The 23,613-nt window shown below is 44.3% G+C and overlaps 1 protein-coding gene and 1 long non-coding RNA gene across 9 annotated transcripts in view; both read left to right on the forward strand.

The window, feature by feature from the left end:
* The first annotated feature begins 1,280 nt into the window (after positions 1-1,280).
* LOC120102394 (uncharacterized) lies at positions 1,281-11,063 on the forward strand. 2 transcript variants are annotated; one of them, XR_005503912.2, is made up of 4 exons: positions 1,281-1,418; positions 4,791-4,888; positions 5,169-9,456; positions 9,772-11,063. It is a non-coding gene; the product is annotated as an uncharacterized LOC120102394 (long non-coding RNA). The 2 variants fall into 2 exon arrangements; XR_005503913.2 differs by lacking the exons at positions 1,281-1,418; positions 4,791-4,888 and having other exon boundaries at positions 5,968-6,485; positions 9,337-9,456.
* Positions 11,064-12,654: 1,591 nt separating this feature from the next.
* Positions 12,655-23,613, forward strand: part of Parp11 (poly (ADP-ribose) polymerase family, member 11) — a 46,359-nt gene continuing 35,400 nt past the window's right edge. For 2 of the 7 annotated variants that reach the window (XM_063286573.1, XM_039108830.2), the window contains exon 1: positions 12,664-13,215. The gene's annotated coding sequence lies outside the window, so the exon portion shown is untranslated. 7 annotated transcript variants of the gene reach the window in all.

Genomic DNA, 23,613 nt, shown 5'->3' on the forward strand with positions numbered 1-23,613 from the left:
GCTCGCTCCACCAAACCCCCAACAACTGCCCAGGCTGCGCCCTTTCTTTTGTTCACTTGAGTCACTGCAGAGGGAAAACACCAGACAGCTTTCATATTAAAACCAGTCAGATAACTCAATGGCTGGGTGAAGAATATCCTGCCCTATCCTCCTTCAAAGGAGGAGACCTACCTGTCTCATGCTCCTCTCTCCAAAGCCTGGCTGAAAAGCCCATTCTCTATATATTTCCCTCCTCTTCCTCCTGGGACCCAGAAATTCCACCTCTACACCTTTGCCCAGTGATTGGTTTCTGCCGTCTTTATTGACATAATCAAGGGTCATTAGGGAACCAGATTTTAGTTATCAGCTCCTCCCTATAGTTTACATGGTGGCGGTACAGTAACTTTTCTCTTATTTCAATTGCTCTGCCCTTTGTGATGATAACTGTATTTTTCTTTTCATGACTTAAAAGACATTACAAATTTGACAGTGGAGGAGAAACATGGTACCCATAACAAGTCATGATGCTCAAGTGGCAACAAGGCCAACAACAGCCCCAGCCTCCCCACCCTCGCTCTGAACAAATTCCTATCAAACATTAAGGTTTGTTCATTTTTTGTTGTTGCCTGTTTGTTTGTCTTGCATCTGGACCAAGAATTGTTTCTCTGGTCATGCTGAGATTTTCTTAATAATTTTTTTTCAAGTTGTTTTGCCTTAGTGCTTCAAAGAACTGAGTTGTTTTTTATTTTTCAGTTTGTTTTTTCTTTTTTAACCACAATAAAGAGCCTTTGTTTCCCTTCATTCCACCGTGCTCTGTGTCTTTTGGCTTCTTGTTGGTGGGAGCCCATCCTGTCTCTGATGCAAGGCAGAGTGTCAGTTACTCTGCTTGCTTTGTGTCTGTCACTGGACCCAAACAAGAGTTGGTGGCATCCTGTTCAGTCCTTCCCTGAGTTAATGAGACTCTGTTGGCTTTCTGGGTACAGCGGTTGGTCCAATGGCACCTTCAACCAGTAGGTTCTTCAGTCTCTAGATATTCAGCTTCTAAGATGTGTTGTCCACAGCCTTGCTGAGAGACTTGCTAAAAAACAACCTTGTGAGTTCTGGATCGCTTTCAAAGGAGGAAAATGAGAGACATGATAGCGTGGTGTGGTTTGTTCTACATCGCTTGCCCTGGCTGCTGGAGATCACCACTTCCTTTGCTAAGCGATTACAATCTCTTTAATAATGTAGGTTAGAGTTTGCTGTGGATCAAAGCTAAGCTAAGCCGGGCAGGGCAGCATTTCACTAACCTACACATTCCTCACTTTCAACAGCTCGGAGAGTTGCCCATCACTAATCCGTTGGCATGAATACCAAGACTCCTGCAAAATTCCTGACGATGTCTCTGTGATTAAATCTCCGAGTTCTTTCCATCCCCAGGAATCTGCCTTAGACCCAAGGTGGGTATTCGTTTTCTGTGAAGCTTCACACCCAGGGCTGCAATTTCCTCTCCCCCATATTTATACCCCCTTTCCCCCTTGGACCATTCTTCTTGGTCAGAGTTGATAGAAGCTAGGTAGGTCTTGGGTAACTCTAGCTGTCTGTCTGTCTGTCATCTGCTGACATTACACCATCTGCTCCGAGCATTGGCCTTCGCTCTTCCCTCTTCTTCCTGCTCCCAACTTGCACAAAGCTGCTCTTGCTGTCACTGGTCAGTCTCTGCAAGTCTCAGGCTTGTTTTGAGCCCTAGTCTTGGAATGTTATAGCCCTGGACCCCTCCCTTTCTCCTTTAGTTACGTTTCCCTCTTTCCCCTTTGAAAACCTGAGAGAAGGTTCTGGAGAGCTTCTCGTCACTCTTTTGTCAGGACCACTGGTGAATACATTGCCAGAACTTAATTTTGGAGATGTTGTTGCTTTACTATGGCCGCTGTGCTCTTTGGAAGAACACATGAGTAAGAAGACAGAAAGAATCTCTTTAGGTTTGCATCATACGATAGCTCCAAGGGGAGTCGGGCGAGTAGCTGGCCCGGTGGTGTGCCTTTTAGGATGAACATGCTAAATTTCCCCGGAAAATTGTGTGACAAGTGAAATTTTAAAAAGTGTTTCTTAGGGTGTGGAAGAAGGGTTAGTTTCAGTTTACTGTGCAAGGAGAAAGAGGGGAGAATGGAGAGAGCAGAGAAAGAAGGAAACTGGGGCTAGGTTTCCAGCTGCCTCACCTTCGGATCAATCCTTGAAGCTCTGTCCTGATATTAGAGGAGGGAACGGAGCACGGGTTACATGACTTTGGATAACCTTGCTTACAGCACAGAACCTAGAGCCAGGAGTCAGGCCCAGGCAGTTCGCCTGGACTCTTCACTCTCACAGGTGGCTCATAGGCAGCTTATGGGACTGCTCAGCCCAGAAATGGGGTTCACTGTGATCATTTAAGAATTCAAACTTTACATCAAACTCTAGATTGATTGCTTCTTTTGAAGATTTCAGGACCCATGTTTCTGCTTGGTAGGAACCTTTAACACCAGGCTCAATCCCTTCAGAGAGTTGGGCTCACTCTAGCTCCTAATATTCCCCATGTTTTTGTTTATTTACGTTCTCTTCTGGGCCTTGATAGACATCAGAGTCTGGAGTGCTGCTTCCCACTTCCCGTGGACAACTCGTCGCTTTTCCTGGTTTCCAAAAGAAAGCCTTTGGCATTATAGAAAAGGAGAAAGCAAAAACAGTGAAAAGTCAACTATATGACTGCTATGCTACACTGAGGTTAGCATTGTTAAGCCCCTGGAAAATGGCAGCCCAGAAACTTGAGGGGTTCTAAAATGTCTGGGATTCATTTCCTCAGCTCATCTCTGACCCCTTCATTCCCAATGACGTATCCACTTTCAGCACCATGTTCTCAAACCAGAGTCTAATGAGGACACCACCGGAGACTGTAGAACCTCTAAGAGTGGCTTCTGAGACAGGAGGGCACCAGCGAGGAGAGCATTTATTGTGGACTCTTGAAGTTGTAAGATAAATGAGGCTCCATAGAATGAAGAGGACAAGTGAAATCTGAAAAGCCACGTGAAGGGAAACACTGTTTATTTGTTCATTCTCTGATATTTATATCTTGCTGGATACCTTTTTATTCTGTGTCCACTATGCACACAACTAGACAATGGTAACTCTGGCAATTCAAGTGATCTAGATGGTGAGAACTTGTATATGAGCAGATAGATAAATGTCTTTACTACAGAGGACTGTATGTTAGTAAAGAGGTTGGAAGACAGGGTTGGGATGAGAGCAAGGACACTGTGTTCAAGTTTCGTAGGTGGTTCTGGTGGATTTCAGCAGATAAGAGTGCCAACAGAAATCTGGACAGGAAGGACTGTTCTGGAGGATGTTTAAGCCACATTCAGTAGAGCCTCTGGGCTTTTTAACGAGGCTGGAACTGGGAAGACGTCTATCACTCTTGAAGTTGAATTATGTGCATTTTAAAATTACCAAATGTATGTGAATCTCAGAGGGTCAGGGGTGGAATGTAATAGTTTGAACTGAACCATTTTAGGGGCTTATGCTTTACATGCTCAGAAACCAGCTGTAGTGTATTTTAAGGACTGTGGAGCTTATAGAAGGGGGCACAGTCAAGAAGAGCTCTTACTGCTCTAACAGATGAAGTGGGCTTGGTTCCCAGAACCAAGGGGGTATGACACCATCTTCTGACTTCCATGGGCACTTGTATGAACTTGATACATAGAAACTAATATAGGTGGACTTGCGCACACACACACACACACACACACACACACACACACACACACACACACACAAAACCAAATAAATAAAAAGAAGAAGGTAGAGCCTGACTGGCAAAAGTAGACCACTAGAGGTGAGCCTTTGAAGGTTATATATTTCTGGTTCTGGCTTTCTTCCCTGAGAAGTTCAATGGACAAGTCCCCACACATGTTCCCACTGACACAACTCTTCTAGTTGCCCTTCCTGCCATGAGGAACTGAAATCTCTGAAACCACTGGACAAAATAAAAATTTGCACCCTTATATTACTTTTGTCAGGTATTTGCTCATAGTAATATGCCCCCAACCTTGTGTGTGAGCATGTGTGTGTTGTGTGTGTGTGTATGTGTGTATGTGTGCATGCACATGCATGTGTGTGCAAGTCTACCTATATAAGTTTCTATGTATCAAGTTCATGCACTTACAAGCACATACATGTAGGAGTGAAAGAGGCAATAAAGACAGAAATAAGGCATTGGACTTGTGAGTCTCTGTGTCTCACAAAACAGTGAAAATATCTGTACCTGTGTGGAAGACTAGGATGCAGAGTGTGTCCTAAAGGACAAAGCCATGAGCAGAGAGCAAAGAGGTGGCTCGAGGCTGAAGAGCACTTATTGCTTTATCAGAGGATATGAGTGCAGATCCCAGCACCTATGGAGAGTTAAAAGCACTTTCTCCTTTCACAGGGAGCCCAGGTTCAATTTCCAGTACCAACATGATGGCTCTCAACCATCTGTAACTCCAGTCCCAGACATTCCGATGTCCTCTTCTGGTCTCTGCACACACATGCGGCATAGTCACACATTCAAATGATACACATAAAATCAAAATTAAAGCTAAAAAATCCAAAACCAAAACATGGGTAAAAATCCAACTACCCAGGGAGGCCTAGTGGGGAGTAAGGCTGAGAACCATCATGAAATTTAGAGAAAAATCCCTGATTCGTAGAGAGCAGGAACAGTGGAGGATTTGGGGCAGGCACCCAATCCCAGAGGCTTGAGATGTGATGGAAGGAAGGAAGGACAGGAAGAGGGTGTAAGGTCTTACATGTTTCAGTTGTGTACCCAGGACAGGAAAGCGAAGCATATAGTGACCCTAAGAAACAAGCAAATAATCCCAAGGAAGTCCAGGACGCCAGCAGGAAAAGGACCCACAGAGAGGAACAGGTAAATGCTTGGGGGTAGCAATGAACCTGTTCTTTCTTGGGTCTTCTGTCCAGCTTTTCCTTGAAGCACCGTGTAAGCTCCGTGTGGCAGGACAAGGGATGTTTCTAGAACTTTCGTTTGCTCAGTTGACTTTGTACAGTGAGGGATGGGAAGCTGAGACGTTGTCTCTTAAACGCCCCCTCACACGCCCCCATCTGCTGGGGTGGGTGCTTCCTGTGCCTTAGGAGACACCAACTCGGAATGCCACCATCAAATCTTCTTTGTGACCTTTGCTTCTTAGGAACTCTCCTGAGGTCCACGAAGTCTGGATGCACATGTTTCTCTGAGACTCGAGGCGGCACAGCATGGGTCCAGTTGGTGTGAGATACTTGAGTCTCCTGGTGTTGATGACTTTAGGGATGGCCTGATGTATTGGAGAGTAACAGGTCACTGTGCCATGGGCTCTGAAACATTTCCTTGGATCCACCAAATAAAAACCTGTTTGAACCCTCAGAGGCCAAATCTTTACCCACAGCATCCTTCATCTTACTTTCCTACTGTTGATTTCCTGTATAGCCTTAGACAAGGTCTATGAAGTCCTCAGAGCTACAATCCCAGCAGCGTGTTTTGTATTTGTTTGTTTTGTTTTTAACTCTGAGGGGGGGGGCTGGAGGAGAAAACTTTCATTTTTATAAAACATAATAGTTGTATTGGTTCTTTGGGGATTTCCCATCATGCACCTCATCATGCTCATTTTCTAGCCCTTCTCTACCTGTTCTGACCCCTGTGACCTCTTCCCCCCAAATAAAACAAAAGAAAAATTAAAACAACAACAATAAAAACCAAGTTTGTGTTATGAATATATTCTCTCGAGCATAGTCAAACTCTCTGGTCATCCCCTTAAATAGAATTGAATCCTTCCTCTCCTTACTCTCAAGAAGCCATCAATTGTGGAGAGCTCAGTTCGTTATCCCACCTCCGATAAGGATAAGAGCAACCTTATCACACTTTTTAATAGTTCCCTTTGATGGCTTCCTCTTTAGGCTGCTATTTTGGGGTAGGGGGTGGAGGGGTAGGAGGCTGTCACAGAAGCCTTCCATGTTCCTCTTTCTTAACCACGCATATCTGCAAAAGTAGCTTCCTTGCTCTTTACAATCAGTGGGAGCGTGGATCATGAACTTCCACATGGTTTCTGGCTACATGGCAGACCATGAACACGGCCCCTGGCTGGAGTCGGACGACAGATCCAGAGAAGACCCTCTGGCATCATCATGACCTCAAGTGGCAGCACGGGCTACTCACATCAATATGTCTCCCTGTGGCAGTGTAGCCCACATTACAGCAAAATGGCGTCAGGCTGCAGTGGAAACCAGGGATGTCCACACGGCCATCAGTGACGGCAAAAACTATGGACATCGACACAGACCCAGGTTGCACCAGGACCTTGGATTCACACTTGGCCCTCAGCAACAGCACAGACTTGGACATTACTGACACGGCCTCGGGTGGCAGCATGGGCCACCCACGTCACTACAGACTCCAGCAGTAGCAATGCCAAGGGAGTTTAAAACAGCTGCGGGCGCCAGTGCAAACCACGACATCTACATGGCCTCCAGTGGTAAGATGACATCAACCCAGACCCTGGACCTCAGCCCCAGACATGGTCCTTGATGGCAGCACAGATCCAGACATCACCATGGCCTTAGGTTACGGTGCAGGTCACTCACATTAGCACGGTTCTCACTGCTCTTACACCCTGTCTCGGCTTCCATTCTGCCTCTCTCCACAGTACACGTAGGTACCTCCGTGTTTTTTCTGTCTTTTCCATCTCTCCATTATGTACTTGTTAATTCTAGCGGTGCCTGCCGCCTGCTTACTTATTTGTAGATGTATTGATTCATGCTTAAAGTTTAGGAAATGGAATTTTAAGAATCAGGCATTCACTTAGGGAAAAGATCGCTTCATGTCATAAAAACGATATTGTTCAACTCCCGGCTTGTGCCAGTCGTCAACCCACATGCTTGGCCTGGCTTATCCCTTTGACTACTTAAGACAAATTAGTAAGTATTTATCAGCTAGATTTGTTTAAGATGTAGAAATGAAGCCTTAGAAGAAGTCATAGACTGGAGACCCAGAGCTGGAAAGCTGCACTGGGTTCAGTCCGAATCCTACTCCTCAAATGCCTGTTGCTATGGAGATGAAAGTGCCTGCTGCGATTTAATGAGGTGGCTGTTTTGTTTTGACCGCAGCGGCTCAGCTTCCTGTCACTATCAGCTATCACAGACACCTGAGAGAATGAACTCAGGAGGAAGGAGGTTCGTTTTGGGCTCACAGTTCTGGGGATGCTGGTTCCTGATGGTTTCCTTGGTGCTTTGGACCTGCGATGACACACTGTGGAGGAACATGTAACGGGATAAAACCCCAGTTGATGGCTATTGAGCTGGACTTCACGGTTGGGGCTCCACAACCTCCCTCAAGGGATCAGCCCCAACCCCCCTCAACCCCTTGGATCTAAACACCTCTTCCTAGGCCACCCCTTGAAGGTTCCATAGCCTCTCAATAGCTCTGCTGCTATATGGCTGAATAGAAAATGTCCTCCACAAGTCTGTGTATCTAAGCACTTGGTCCTCAGCTGCTGGTGCTGTGGGTCGCCGGAGACGAGCCTTGAAGGCTATTCCTGTGTCTGTTCTCTATTCTTGTACGCGGATGGCAGTTCCTGGAATCAAAAGAAACTGGGTAGGACACACCTCGCAGTAACAAATCATCTTCTCTTACATTTAGTGGCAGCCAGCCCCAGTCATAAAGGATGCAAAAACCTCCACGAATGTGTGACCTGCTTACCTGTCTCTTCCCTAACACTACCAACGTCTTGTGTCAAGGTCTGCGAATTTTTACAATTTTGCTTTGTTTTGGTTTTCGTAGGTGAATTAAAAAATATTATTTTATGCGTATGGTTGTTTTGCCTCCATATAGGACATTAGAGTCCCTGAAACTGAGTTACAGAGGGTTGCGAGGCACAGCACAGATGCTGCAAATCAAACTAGGACTCTCAGCAGGATCAGCAACTGTCCTTACCGCTGAGCCTTCTCTCTAGCCCCCTGTAGTTGAATTTTTTTTGAAAGACTTTATTTTTTTTGCTTGAGGATTTTCTTCTTCTGGTTCTGGGAGCTGGACTCAGGGCCTCACCCAGTCAGTCAGACAAGCACCCTGCCACTGAGCAACATGACCAGCTTTACCCCCTCACCCACCGTGCTGAAGTTTTACTGACTGTCACTTCCCATGTAAAGTCACAGCAGTGGCGGGAACCTAAGTGATCTGTTCAGAGTACTTACAAGGGCTGAGAGATGACTCGGCTTTTGAGAGTGCTTGTTCCTCTTGCAGAGTACCCAGGTTTGGTCGCCAGCACCTGCAAGGTAGCGTACAATCATCTGTAAGTCCAGTTCCAAGAGGTCCAGGGTCTTCTGAACTTCTCAAGCACCACACGCACACCTGATGCACATGCAAGCCTGTTCGCCTGCAAAACACTCAAAAAAAAAATTCTAAATTAGAAAAAAAAAGCAGACTTGTAAGTTATAACTTGATGAATATTGTGGAGGCAGTGGTATTTTCCCCCATTTTGTGCATCAATATATTTATACTTTCCATGTTGGTTGAGAGTTATACATGGTATATAACATAGGACACTGGAAAGTCCTTTCTCCTCCTTAGTAAATGTGAGTAGGGGTTAGGGATATAGCTCATGTCATAGATTGCTGCTTCAGAATACCCCAGGCCTTGGTTAGATCTGAGCACTGGATAAAACCGGTAGTGACAGCACACGCCTATAATCCCAGCACTAGAGAGCTAGGAGGGTCACAAGTACAAGGGCATCCTTGGCTACACAACGAATTCATGGGAAGACTGAGATGCAAGAGAGACCCCGATCAACTAACCAAAATGCCACTCCCTAAATAAAATATAAATAACCAACTAAAACGCTACTCACTAAATAAAACACATGTTTGGCCTTCGATCTGCAGATTGAAGCTACGTCTGACGTTAGGTATTCGGCACAGTGGAGAGAGTGCCTGCTTCATGTGCGTAAGAGTTTGATGCCCAGCTCTGAGAAGCAGGGGGAGGGTGGGGAGAAGATCGCCCATCAAGCTGCTTTGACCCCACAGGAAGGGTAAGCTGGGTGAATTCCCAGTGAGTTAGACTCAGTCCTGAACCTGTTCATATTTCTGGCTATTCTGGAACTCTTCTCGGGTCCCCCTCACAGGGTCTTTGTTTTCCCTTATTTACTAAAATCTTTGCCTTGCCTTCAAGTAAAACAGATTTGTTTTTTAGAGTTAACTCATCTTGCAATGGCTCTACTTCCTATGAACCCTAAGCTGAAAAATACAAACACTTTTTTGCGTTAATTACTCAAACATTCTGATTAGGAGGCAAAATGCTGATAGTGATTTCAAATTCATGCCATCTTCCTCCAGGAACTCCCTGAGTGTCACGCAGAAAACTGATCATCTCTGAGTAGGCGGAAGGACAGGTCTCAGACATGTGAATCCATAAGGGGGAAATCCCGTCGAGCATCCACACCCGGCTGGCACAAGGTATTGTGATGAGTTATCAGGGATGTTCTTGGAACACGGAGATGTGGGGTAAGGAGACTGCTGCAGCTCTGGGCGTCTACACCTCCTACAGGAGGATTGGAACTCGGTGCGGCCTGAGTACAGGGCTGGTGTCTGGCTGAGAGACACAGCTGCTGAGATAGGACACCTTAGGGAGCTGACCTTAGCCAAAGGCCCAGAGTACCATGCATAGGACACACATGTTCAGGGAGTGATTCGGGGTGCAGGGTTTTGTCCTCCAGAGTAATAGAAGATACAATTGTAATGACCATGGTGTCCAAATTTTATGGTCCCCAGGTGCTGCAGTAAGCTTTCTGGATTCTCAGTCAAATGGTGTACAGGCTTGTCAAGGTGGATTAGCAGGAGCTTGCCACCAAGCCTGACGATCTAAGTTCAATCCCTGGACCCACATGGCAGAAGGAAAGATGGACTTGCACAAGTCGTCACCTGACCTCCACAGCCTTGCTGTGTGGCATGTTAGCATACACACAAACACATACAGAATAAATAAACAAATCACCGTAAAATAACGGGTGGTCAGAATAAAAGAGGAGAGGAAAAAAAGTCTATTGAGAGGACAATCAAGAGCCAAGAGAAGTAAGAAAAGTAAGTAGGAAAATGTTTGCTGACTTAGGACACAGAAGCCATTAGACCTTCATGTGACCTTCAACTTCATCCGCTCCAAGAGCCTTATTTCACAGATGGGGCCAAATCAGACTAAAACAAAATCAAAAGCTGCCTGTGCTCTCCAGGCTAGCGAATGGCAAAGCCAGGGCTGGAAACCAGTGTGGCGCGCTTTTCACCCCCCTTAATAAATTCAAATCTCCAGACTTAGACAAATCACGTCCCAGGTTGTTCAAAGGACTCCCAGAACCATTGTCAATAACCTTTGAAAAAGCATGGAGAATGGGGGAACTGTTAGCAGACAAGAGAAGGACAAAGTTGTCCCCGTTTTCAAAAGGGGGGAAGGGGCATATTACAAAAACTATAAGCCAGTCAGCCCGACAATTACTCCTGGCAGAATTCTAGAACAGAATTTTAAAAAGCTATTTACTCCACAAACATTATTATAATAATAGAAACGAAGGGGAAATAACCCACAATTTCGCCACTTTTAACCCATCAACTGAACAGACTAGTAAGTAGACTCTTTGTACGTCTTTAGAAAAGCAGAGATCGCTCCGAGCCAACCCCAAATCTTTGGAACAAAACATGTCTTCATTTATTCCTTTTTTGATAGGGATATTAGATTGGTAGAGAGAAGAGACATCAAAACTATCCTTGCTTTCAGCCTGGCCTTTGGCGAGACCCCTCGTAATTGCAGTGTGATAAGACAGGAACTGGCGGCTGGCCAGGAGGACAGGCGAGGCTGGGCTGGCCCTTACACCTGCAGAGGGCTGATTAGCGTGTGGAGCAGCCTGAAGAGACACTGGTGGGGGCATGAGTTCTCTTATGCTTTCAGGAGAATATATTCTTTTTGTCTTAGAGAAGATAGTCATCAGATTTCCTTGTGTCACAAAAGAGAACAACCGGCGTGAGGGCTAAGCGGATAACCAGTAACAGTAACAAATGGTTATCGATCGCTTACTAGGTGCTATGAATTGTGGGAAATAGACTTTTCCTAATTATCACATAGCACTTGTAACCCACCTACCGAGAAGGTAGCAATAATATCTCTCTCCATTTTAGAGAAAGCTTGAGGGAATTAAGTCTTTTGTTCAAGTTCACAAACAGGGCAGGCATGTGAGGAAAAGAGGGAAAGAACAGACTTTTGCATGCCAGAATATCTCGTAGCCGACCCAGTACTACACAGTTCTCAGTAAGTCGCCCAACTTAAAACCTTATGACGACATCAGGTTTAATGCTTGTATTTTGGTTTTTGAAATGAATTGTATGGGTTTCGAAGTGACTGAGTGAGACGAGAGCTTACTGTGCAAGCATGAGTGTGGACCCCCAGCTCCTGTAAAAGTTGACTGCTGTGGCACAGGTCTGTAACCCGAGCCCTCAGAGGCTGAACAGGGTGACTGTCTCTTACTGGCCGGCCAGCCTAGCTGAATCTGTGAACTCCAGGTTTAATAAGAAACCCTGTCTCAAATACACCCAGTATTGACCCCTGGCCATACACACACACACACACACACACACACGCACACGCGCACATATGTGTGCATGCACACACATGCACATGTACACTTACATATAACCTACATCTCTCTCTCACACACACATGCATGCATGCACACACATGCATAAACATAGCACACACATAGCACATCCATGCACAGGCACACACATATGTGCACACACCTGCACAAATGCACACACACACACACACACACACACACACACACAGGATTTCATATACAACAATGACATAGGACTCTTAGTTGACCAACAGTTCCAAAGAGAAATCATGAAAGTTAATCATATTTTGGCCCCAATCATAGAAACACAGCAAGACATACCACTGTTGACAAGATCGTAACATTTTAATGGTAAAGCAGCCACACTTTGGCTCTAAGAAAGAACATTCAAGCTCTTGGAAACATCTAGAAACTCAGAAGGCTACTTGCTTCTCTGAGTGGGCAGTTCTAGCATCTGAAAGAGTTTAAACAGATTGGGGGGGGGGCGGGGTTGTAATGTGGAGATTCATGTAGAATCAGGGAGGAAAACTGAGGCCTGGCGAATTCCTTTAAAATCCCAGCTTTGTCCCTAGATGTTAAGATATCAGAACTTGGTTGGTGATTATAGATCCAACAGTGAACTGTCTATCAAAGAACCTCCAAATGACTCCATTGTACATCGAAGCAATCTTACTACCCCAGTCTACATTGGCATGAAGTGGTTGAGAGACATCCTATATCAGAATATAAGACTCATCACCTTTGATCACAGTGACCCAGCAAATGTTCCTGACGACCTACCTCTGATTTTGACAGATTGTTTTAAGGGACTTCTAGTTCAAGTTGTTAAACTTTTACTTTTAAGTACACATTAGAACTACAATTCCCACCGTCCTGGATAAAGCAATATGGACAGCAGAATCCTTTGGAAATGGCCTTCACAAAAGCTAGCTTGTCCATCCAAAAAACCACAGGAACTCTCTGGCTTATTAGAAAGTTTGTGGGGTTGGGGATTTAGCTCAGTGGTAGAGCGCTTGCCTAGAAAGTTTGTGCCTGCGTCTTAGTCTCTTCGTCCGCTTATCAGGAAAACCGTCGCCTGTGTAACAGCGCCATCTTGTGTTGGAAATAAGCAAGACTTCCAGTCGCAGAGGAAAAGAGACCACCCATTCTGTACCCAGAAAAGACAGATTGGAAGAAACTCCAAGTCAAATATTGTATGCCCCAAGCCATCTAGGCAAGATTTATACAACATCGTTTTTCAAGCATGGACGCTTTCTGTCCTCACTCTGAGTAGAAGACCAGATAACTAGAGCCGTGGGAAACATCCTTCAGAAGAATAAAAAGGAAAGCACTCAATGTGCGAGATCATAGTGGAATTTTTTTTCCTTTTAGTTTCGCTTTCTTAGAACCCCTGGCATGTTCAGACATGAACAGTGTGACTAGAAAATGTTCAGAGAAAATGTGACTACAGGCCTTTGGAAGAGGTCAGACATCACCCTGCAGGGCAAGACTGGTGCCGGTGCAAGGAGCAGACCGTAAGCTGCATGCAATGCTCTAGCAGAGGCTGAGGGTTCTGGTTTTCCCCTCAGCACAGCGCTTTTTGAGAACTGGTTGCCAGGTGGGTCTCGTTCAATGCTACGCCAAACTATTCCAAATCATATTTGCTTTATTGGGCTTTGGGGAATACAGTATCATATGAGTTTCTATTGCAGCGTTGGTCTTAGTCAGGGTCTGGAATAATATCAAGAATCGTCTATTAAAAATAATATATTAGGAGTTATGCCAAATCTTGCACATAGGTGGGGCAGGGGGTGACTTCCAAGATCCTTTCTCTGTGACTTGGGGCGATCCATGAGGTATAGTATGGTGATCTGTCCCAAAGGGTCCAGCGGGTGCTGGGTGAGTTTCCAGGTCAGTTCTTTGGCACCAATGTAAGTTGGTCTCAGCGCAGGCGTTCCTGCAGCTTCCTGTCTTCCATTTTGTCTGGGTGGCTTGTGCCTTTGTAAGCCATTTGTGTGGGAACATTTGAGTCTTCTGTCTGTGGGAAAACTCAAAAAAACAGAGATAAGAACATTTGCAAACCGGTGGGAGCCTTGGTAAGGATGAGCCTTACATCTGATTGTCTCTTACTACAGACAATTTCCCTCCCTTTCCCCTGAAGCAGCAAGTCACAAGCAAGAAAGGGCTTCAAAGCCGGAGGCCAATGTGGCCTTTTGTGTCCTAAGAGACAGGTTTATTTAAACATGAAAGGCTAGAGGTTTTTTCCTAACAAAATGGGAACTGAAAGTGTAATGAAGAAAACCCCTGCCCCCACCCAGTGGCACAGCGCTACCAACGCCAGTCAACACAGTTTAACTATGGGCATCCTGGGATCTAGGAATAGTGGGCAGCTTTCAGAGCTTTCAGAGAGGCTCTGGACCCCTGAAAGCCCTGGGAAGGAAGAAGGGAGCCAGAAGGAAGACAAATGGGAGGAGAAAAAAAAGATTCTAGCTTTTAAAAAGTAACCGTTCAGATTTACTGATGGATAATTCACTCACCCTAAAACATGCTCAGTTCACTAACTTCTAGTGTGAAGGTACCCAGCCTTGAGAGAAAAGGTAAAAGAACACTGTAAGCCAGGAGTGGGGTGGGGGCACCACACCCTTCCCCATGTGGTATCCTTTATAGTAGGGGTAACCGAAAAATACAGCTTTAAATGCAGGTCATGCTTTCTTGCCTCTGACCTGATGGCATTATTAACCAACAGAGGCACCCCTTCCAACCCCATTGACTGGTGGTGGGGGGAGGCCAAAACTCCTCCCTCAGACGTGTGCTTGACTTGGCAAGCAGAGGCCTTGGCCACCAAGGATTAGCTACCAGGAAAGAGTGCCTCTGGAGCTGAGAGTCAGGAAGAGGAGCAAAGAGCTAGGGTAAGGGTCACAGGCAATGCCACAGCAAGTGACAGGTTTTTTTTTTTTTTTTTTTTTTTTTTTTTTTTTTTTTTTTGAGAAAGAAATGCATATGTCGTTCTTGGGAGGATACCCCAATCCATTTGGGGTTGAATAGTTAGAAGAGGGTGGATTAAAACCACACGGAGAGATCGTGTAAGGGAGCCATGAGAGTTTGGGGCTCTAGAGTGAAGTACCAAAGTTAAGCTTCCTTTCCCTTGAGCACAATAACTTTTCTGTACCTTGGTTTCCTTGCAAGAAGAATAGGTGCTATTTCATGAGATCGTTGGTCCTTACACATATATACATCTATAAATTCATGGATACACACACACTACTCCCAAAGTTCTCTCTCTCTCTCTCTCTCTCTCTCTCTCTCTCTCTCTCTCTCTCTCTCTCTCTCTCTCTATTGTTGCTATGTAGGAATTTTGCATTGACTGCCTCCTCTGCCTGAACACATCGTTAAGATCTCTATGAACTGTTCACTCCTATCTCTTCTGAGCTGTTCCCAAATGTTCCCTTTCCCAGGCCTATCCTGGGTCCTCAGAATGCTATTTACCCTGAACTCTGTAACGCACTTATTTATCACACATGTTGTCAGCTTCCTCTCCGCTCCATCTCGAGGCCTTCTGAAGCCTCGGATGTAAGTAGCACAAAGGTAGGGGTTTTTGTTTGTTTGTGTTTTTTAGTGCTTACTGACCTATGACAGAGAGAGAGAGAAAGAGAGAGAGAGAGAGAGAGAGAGAGAGAGAGAGAGAGAGAGAGAGAGAGCGCCTCAGACATGGAAGGCACCCCATAAATATTTGGAGAATGAAGAATTGAGGAGTAACTCAAACTAGATAATTGACTGCAATCCCTTGATGTCCCTGGGTGTGCTAAGGAACAAGCTGGACCCAGAGACCTGGAGTGGACTAAGTGTGGGCAATCCAGCCTCCACCTGCTCTCTCCTCTCTACTCCAAAGCTTTCTTTCCCTCACCTTCTCGCTTGCTTTCCTAGATGCCCTCTCAGGCTAGCTTTGTTTTTGCAAGCTTCCTGTTTTCCATATCAAAGCCTCAGGCACCCTTTCCTGAGTCCCTCCTGCTATCTCTGCTCCGGTCTTTAAAGTCTAAAAAAGATCCCACGATGTGGTCGCGATGACCAAAACCTGGATGTGCTGTTCCTTGAAGGAAAGCCCCAGCCGGGAATGGGAATGGGGCGGCTCTGGGCTCTTTTCAGAGCGCTGCATCCTCTAATTAGGATAGACACACATCTCAGCTGCTGCTTTTGCCGGCTGCTGTGAGCTGAATGCTGATGTCCATCTTTGTGCTTGGATAATTTCCCCCAGCAGCTAAGGCTAATAATCACCGGTATTTTCAATAGAGTCCTTCCAGTGAGTGTGGGGAGTTACTTAGCACTTCATTTTTTTTTAAAGGTCGAATTTAATTCCTTGTCATGTTTCCTAATTAAAATCTGTGGGGATTGCATTTTGATGTTTTTTAAAGAGAATTCCTTCCCAGGAATGCTTATCTCGGCTTCTGCAAATGTTTCACCTGCTTCTTTCACCTCTTAATTCCTGTTGGGGTTGTTAACTGTCAGACTTCAACAGCAGGGCAGACTCTGGGGCCTGGCCCCATTGTTGGCTCCTTCTCAGACAGCGGCTGGGTCTTTACATTCAGTAGGTGCAAATGTGCTTTCTCCAGCACTCCCTCGCTCTTCTGTCGGCCCCTCCTCTCCCCCTTTGAGCCTTCTTCCAGGCCCCTCTCCTTTCTGATACAAGAATCTGTCCATCATCTCCTTTCCTGGTGCCCCTCAAGTTCTGGCCACGAATGTGGCAGTTAGAAAAGCAACCAGGGGAAGGGGGTGAGACAGGGGAATGGGCATGAATATAATCAAAGTATGCTACAGGCATGTGGGAAATGATCACAATGAAATCCAGCTAATGTGTGGTATTAAGCTACAGCGTTAACATTGGAGAAACTGAACGGTTGGATGGAAGTCCTATATAGCCTGATTAGTTTTTCTCTTTAATTCTATCAAATTAAAAGGCATTCTGGGATTCAAAGGTAGGAAGGCTCACTTAGGTGGGAGGAAAGGGAAGACAGTGATGCCTAATACCTGGAAAAAGGGAAAGGAAGAGAGGGAGGGAGGGAGGGAGTAGGCAGGGAAATGAAAGAACTGAAAATTATGGTAATAATATTAAAATAATATGCAATGTTGCATCCTGTATCCTAGCGTTTGCTTGGCTCTCTTTTCTCCTTATTGGCTTAGGAGAAATGTATCCTCCACCCCCATAACTTCAATCTGAGCCTGCACATTCATCAGTGCATCTGATAATTTTCAGGTTCCCTAGTGGGGTTTCTTTCCTCTTCTTTATCTCTGATCTATTGGTTTCCATTCTGCATTTTCTCCAACCCTCCCCCAGGCATTCAAAGACCTAAAACATCTTCCAATCACCCAGTAATCCCCAGGCTGGGTTAGAAGGTTGGTTTATTCTCATACAAACACTGGAACCTGAGAGGTAGAAAAAACAGTCTAGTCTTCCTTAGGACCATGTGATCAGCGCACATGGTTGTCAGAGCTCTGGCTCTGGGTCTACAGTCCAGTGAAACAGAGAGGTGACCCCTGCTGGGTGTTGTGCTATTACCTAAGAAGGAAACTGCACACATTTCACATGGAAGGTGGTTTCTCAGAAAGCCGTGACAGGTTGAACCCCAATGATTAGCACCCACCTCCCCTGAAACTGGGAGGCAGTAATGAAGTCATTCTCCACTGGAATATTTTAGAGAGTTTAAGATTCGTTTCATTCTTCAGCAAAGTAAGATGCAAGTCTTCCTAACTCATGACTCCAAATACCTGAAAGGGCTCAGGCAGGTCCAGTGAGGAAGAGAGCCAATCTGTGAGTTTTATTCATAGAATAATGTTTGTTGCCTGCAAATAAGATCATATTCTAAAACCTCAGAAAATTAATGTATGCCTTAAACACACTATTATTTATAAATCAGTTTCTTTCTGTCCCTAGTTTAGTACATGAAAGGCTATTAAATTCTATCAGTTGCTTCTTCTAGTTCATTGTTCTATCTGCTTCCAACTGGGCCATCAATATAAAGAATGACATGAAGAGATTTACTAATCTCCTATCTGCCCTCACATTCCTGAAATTAACTGTACTTGTCATAGTGTATTTGTTTTATAAGACTTTCTTAGTTCGATTTACCTTTTACCTATTATTATAATTTATACTGGGTATGATGGCATATGACTGTAATCTCAGCCTTTGAGGGAGGGGAAGTTTGAAGTGACCTTGAGCTACACAAACAGATCCTGATTACTTTGAATAAGCTGTAGTATCAGGATGGTGCTAGCCTTGGGAAGGGAGCAGTAGCAATTGAAGCAGCTTTGGGATTAGTCTTCTTCGAAGGCCAAGTAGGTCTCTACAAGGCAAGTTAACTATGGAAGTTAGGACAAAAATCTTCTGTGGGTTAGGGGTTAGACCACATTTCCTTAAACCTTAGAGTTATCAGGGTAGTTTGACATGGTACATTTATAAAAGCCAACAGCTTTCCTGAATTAATGAAAACTATTTCACTTGAAAAAAAAGCTATAATATATCCAGAACAAACACTTATGGATTGTTGTAAAAATATCTTTAAGGTATTTAAAGATACCAGAGAGTTTTAGGCAGTAGAGGCATAACCCAGTGGTGGAACATTGTTTGGCATATGTGAGGGTCTGGGTTCAAAAACCCAGACCACCCCAACTCCCGACACATGAGCTGGACACAGGAAGAACTGTTTGCTGGATGAGAACTCATTGTTTAAAAAAAAAAAAACTGAAAAAGAAAATTAGGAGATGTTCCTTATGAAAGAGCGAGTATACTGGGAATCTATATGTTATAATAGCATAGGAACAAGCAGGTGATTAGAAGACAGTTAAGAGTGTTCAGAAATACACATATATGCAGGTGCATGCAAATTTAGCAAACGCACTTCAAAGTAGTAAGTTAAAAAGAATTATGCTATGTAGTATATATTTGGGCAACTGATTAACCATATGGCAACATTTTTTCTTTAGTTTCTTATTGCACAGTATCATTTCTAAGAATTAGTTCTAAAGAGGTTAATGAATGAATGTCTGAACAAAAAGTGATTATTTAGAGTAACCTTTGTTACATAGTAACTTGTGTCTGTTACAGTAGATTTCTTCAGGTATGTGTACAAAATGCAACCTATGGAACACTATCAGTCTAAAGAAATAGACTCACACATATGGGAGCGGAAAAGGTCGTATTAAAACGTAAAAAAGGAAAATATCAGGTTCTAAATCCGTGGGTATTCTTTGGCCTTTTTTTTTTTTTTTAAATACACCTACAATCTCTCACTACTTCTTCGTCTTTAAGAATATTTGACCTATTTGTGACCTTAACTTTCAAGGCATTCTAGGTAAACGTGCTTGGAGACCTCCATATTTGCTATTGCTGTCTAAAATTTCACGTTATGTGTTCTTGCGTTTCCAAACTACTTTTTGCTTTCTTGATTCTAAAATCCACAAGGACAGAGACAACATATAGGTCAGTGTGGAGTTCCAAGCCCAGTGACGCATGGTCAATAGCTCAAATTTTGTTTTCTAGATTGCAAACACCTAAGTACTTGGTTTCAGCAAGCTCGTTTACACCCTAAGTAGAACTATCATCATGTCCAATTCAAGGGAGAAGGAAACAAGAGTATGGAAGCTTAACCCAATTGTAGTCGGTAGAGCTGGCCTAGTACTTGGCCACTAGACTCAGTATAAGGAGATATTAATAAACGTGGGTTCTGCATGGAGGAAATGCAACCTGCCAAGCTCGAGGATCACATAGTGGGAAGGATGGCTAGCTTTAAACAGCTTTATCATACAGGTAAAGGCCCTCCCCCGACGACTTGCGCGGAAGTTCCCGGGGTGCCGTAGGGGCGGAGCGATTTTGTGGTGGGCGGGACCACCACTGATTGGCTGGATCCAGGCGGAAGTCGGAAGGTTCGATGGTCCGAAGACGCCAGCTTGTGACGGGGAGGGGGAGAAGGAAGGCTTCCGTAAAGGGTTCCTTTCGGTCCTTTCGCTCCCGGGGACCCTCGGAAAAAGCCCACCATACCGACCCCACGGCTAGCCCCTCCCCCAGGCTCTCTCCGCTCGATTTCGCACCGTTATGTGGGAAGCGAATCCGGTGAGTAGCCGGCGGGACGGGGCGGGCCCAGTGGGCGGGGTTGCCTGAGAAGGGCGGGAGGCGTTCCCGGGAACTCGCCCCCGCGGTGCCTCAGGCTCAGGGTTTGCGTTCCGGGGTCGTGGGTGTCCCGGGTCGCGGGGCCTACCGCGGGCCTCAGGCTGTCAATTTTGAGCCATGGGAGCGTTCGATGGCCTCTTCCACGCTATTGCTTTATTTATTGTTGATGTTACTTCCGGGGGCTTCTCCGTCTTCGTTTTTTTTCCTCATTATTTTATCTTTTGTATTTTGTATTTTGCTTTCCAGTTCAAGTTACTGGCTTTCGAACCTGCTAATTCCTTTCGATCCCCGCGTCCTCTTTGTCCCTTCTTCTTTTTGGAGCTACAGGGCTTTGAGGATCCTCTTTGAGTTTCAGGGGATGACGTTCTTAAATGTTTTCTTTCCGTGGTTAGAACAATGATCTGGAATCCTTCTTTGTTTTCAGTAGGTCTTATGTCTGCAGGCTTTTTTTTTTTTTTTTTTTTTTTTTTTTGTAATATTTTGTCTTCATTCATTCATTCATTCATTCATGCATTCAAACTCCAACCCGCCTCGAATGAGGATTGAGATTTGTCAAGAATATTCAGATCTTGTTATGGAAATGTAGTGAGAAAAATGTACACTGAAGTTAAAACTTCGGAGTTGATGGGCAGAATTGCATTTCAAGAAGTTTGTGGACTTAATTTGTGAAACAGACTCAGAAGCTGAGCTAACCCTTGACTTGACTTCAATAACCCTCTAAGTCAATACTTGAAATAACCCGTTTGCTCCTCCTCACAAAACTAGTAATCTACTTCCTACTTATATGCTTATTTCGAGTTAAGTGTATCAGTTAATTCCCCCATTTCTAAAAGTTTGTACTTGGTTAGAAATGAGCCCATAGATTGGGATTGGGTCCACATTGTGGTTCTTTTTCCATTGCATCCCACCTTGACAGTCACCAGATATTTTTGATTTGTACACTAATATTGTAATCAGATTGGGACAGAGGAAAGTACAAGGTTGGATGTGATTTTTAGCAAGATGTTTAGCATTGGGATAAAACTTGCTTATAGCTTACAGTTCATACATATAGTTCATACACACACTCTACTCGCTGTTATCTATTAAGTATCTTCATCTCATGTCCGTATCCATCTCTATGTGTGTATATATGGATGGTTGGCTTTCACCAGCATCCCCTTTCTCTTGATTTCCCCACAACAAACAAGCGTCAGCAGTGTATATATTCTCTTCAAGGTCATATATTTCAAATCCTCTGAATTGTTTCTATATGAATATGTTTTGTTTAGTGTAGTATATTCAACTAGAGAACAGGTCCTGTTGCATGACGCATGCTTGTTGAACTCTTGACAGTGACTGGCAAAGGAATAATGCACTAAGAGCTCTCTGCTCACCCTGTTCGTCTTTGCTTCAGGGTCACACTTATATCAGTACTATTGGGCCATTTAGACCCTGGTGGGAATTACAAAGGATCTAGTGAACATCTCATGTATTTGGTTTGTTATAAAACCATTTTCTTGAAAAGAAAGGGGGGGAGGACCCACTCCTCTGTGAAATCATGAGTAAGACAAGCTGACTTTTGTTAATTATAGTGGGCACACAGCCTTGTGTTCTTTGTCCTCTGTGCCATCCTCATATGGCTGAGTGCTATTTTGTTTTATCTGCCAGTACTGGTTTGTTTTGGTTTTGGGTTTAGTTGTTTGTTTCCCCTTTCTTTTCCTGTGAGTACCGGTATGTTGTCAATAGACATAGCTTAGTGTTTGAAAAAAATATTTCATTATATGTTTATGGTTGTTTTGATCACCTGTATGTTTGTGTACTGCACTCATGCAGTGCCCTCAGATGCCAGAAGAGGGCATTAAATTCCCTGGAACTGGAATGAGCTGCCATTTGGGTGGTGGGAATCAAACCCTGGTCCTCTGGAGGAGCAGCCATTTTCTCAAGCATGGAACCATCTCCAGCCACAACAGCTTAATTTTGATTTTATTTCATTTATTTTTTTAAATAAACTTCACATTCATGGGTTTCACTAATAAATTGTGATTTTTCTTTTGAGAGAAGGGGCATCTGGGAGACTTGTCTAGCTTTGCCCAGGGAATAAAATTGACATCCTAAGCCATGAACATCTGGGAAGATTTAAAATTCAAGTAGAAAAGTAAAGCAAACTCTAAGCACTGTGTACTTTAAAAATCAGTACAGACAGCATTTGCTTCCTGATCAGATTCTTTTTGTTCTGAAAGAAGGTTTTGTTAAATGATTTTGTCTAGTTGTCTCTTGTAGTTTTTTATATATATATATATATATATATATATATATATATAATCAAAAAGTTTTGGTATATATAAAACATAGGTACATAGAACTGAAAAGTAACAGACATTTGTTTAAGAATTAGTTAGGGTTTTATTGCTGTGAAGAGACATCAGAACCATGGCAACTCTTATGAAGGAAAGTATTTAATTGGTTCTGGCTTATGGAACTTTAGTCCATTATTATCATGGTAGAAAACGTGCCAGTACAAAGGCAGACATGGTGCTGGAGAAGGAGCTGAAAGTCTACATCCAGGTTGGCAGCCAGCAGAAGAGAGAGATGCACTGGGCCTGGCTTGAGCATCTGAGACCTCAAAGCCCACCCCCAGTGACATACTTCCTCCCACAAAGCCACACCTACTCTAACAAGGCCACACCTCCTAATAGTGCTACTCTCTGAGCGTATGAGGGCCATTCAAAACCCAAGAGCACACACTCTTTATTACACTGACATCGTCTTTATAGAACTTGTTAAATTCTTCCAAAAGTCATTTCTGTTTATTGACTCATCCTGCTAGAATACTGAGTTAGAAAACTGTTCTCCCAGGCTCATACAGCATAGGTTTCTTCATGGCCCTCTCTCTGCTCCGTGTTGATCCTTGGTGCAGTCAGCTTTCTGTGTTAGCCCCTGCTTTGACTGTAGGGCCTTCCTTTTCACGATTTTGTATTCACAGTTGCTTCCCATTTCCTTGGAGCTGTGCTTTTGTCTCTAATCCTGTCAGGCTGCTTGAAAGACTGATCATATACCTGTCATTTTTAGCCATAATCCACTCCTGCAGGCTGGCTTCTGCCAACACTGCTTCTAGGAGGTCCCTAGATGCCAATTACATATTCCCCCTAAACCTTCCTCTTCATTGTTCCTGGAACTATATACTTACTTGGGTTTCTTCTGTTACCCCTTTCTATTTTTTTCCATCTTTATTAAATTGTGTATTTCTTATTTACATTTCATGTAATGTTATTCCCTTACCTGGTTTCCAGGCCAACATCCCCCTAACCCCTCACTCTCCCCTTCTATATGAGTGTTCCCCTCCTCATCCTCCCCCCATTATCACCCTCCCCCCAAGAATTCCATTCACTGGGGGCCCAGCCTTGGCAGGACCAAGGGCTTCCCCTTCCACTGGTGCCCTTACTGGGTTATTCATTGCTACCTATGCAGTTGGAGTCTAGGGTCAGTCCATGTATAGTCTTTGGGTAGTGGCTTAGTCCCTGGAACCCCTTTCTATTTTTATTGCTTTTATTTATTTGTTTGTTTGTTCATTGTGGGTGGGTGCATGCACACTCAAACCATGGAACAGTAAAATATTAGGACAGCTTGTAGGAGTCAGTCCTCTCCCTCCACCATGTATGTGGGTTGTGGGGATCCAGGTCGTCAGGATTGGTGGCGAGTGCCTTTGCTGCCAAGCCATCCTGCCTTCTGAATTTCTTCTTCCTGAGATTTGCTTTTCAGTTACAGTTCTGGGCTAAGCTGCAGGACCTCTTGAAACAGCCCATCTTTGTTGTTGTTTAGTTGGCTGTTTTTTTCCTCAGCACATCCTTTTCTTGGTAAGCTCCATGGCTCTCA

The sequence above is a fragment of the Rattus norvegicus genome, chromosome 4 (genome assembly GCF_036323735.1).
Source record: "Rattus norvegicus strain BN/NHsdMcwi chromosome 4, GRCr8, whole genome shotgun sequence".
Taxonomy (NCBI): Eukaryota; Metazoa; Chordata; class Mammalia; order Rodentia; family Muridae; genus Rattus; species Rattus norvegicus.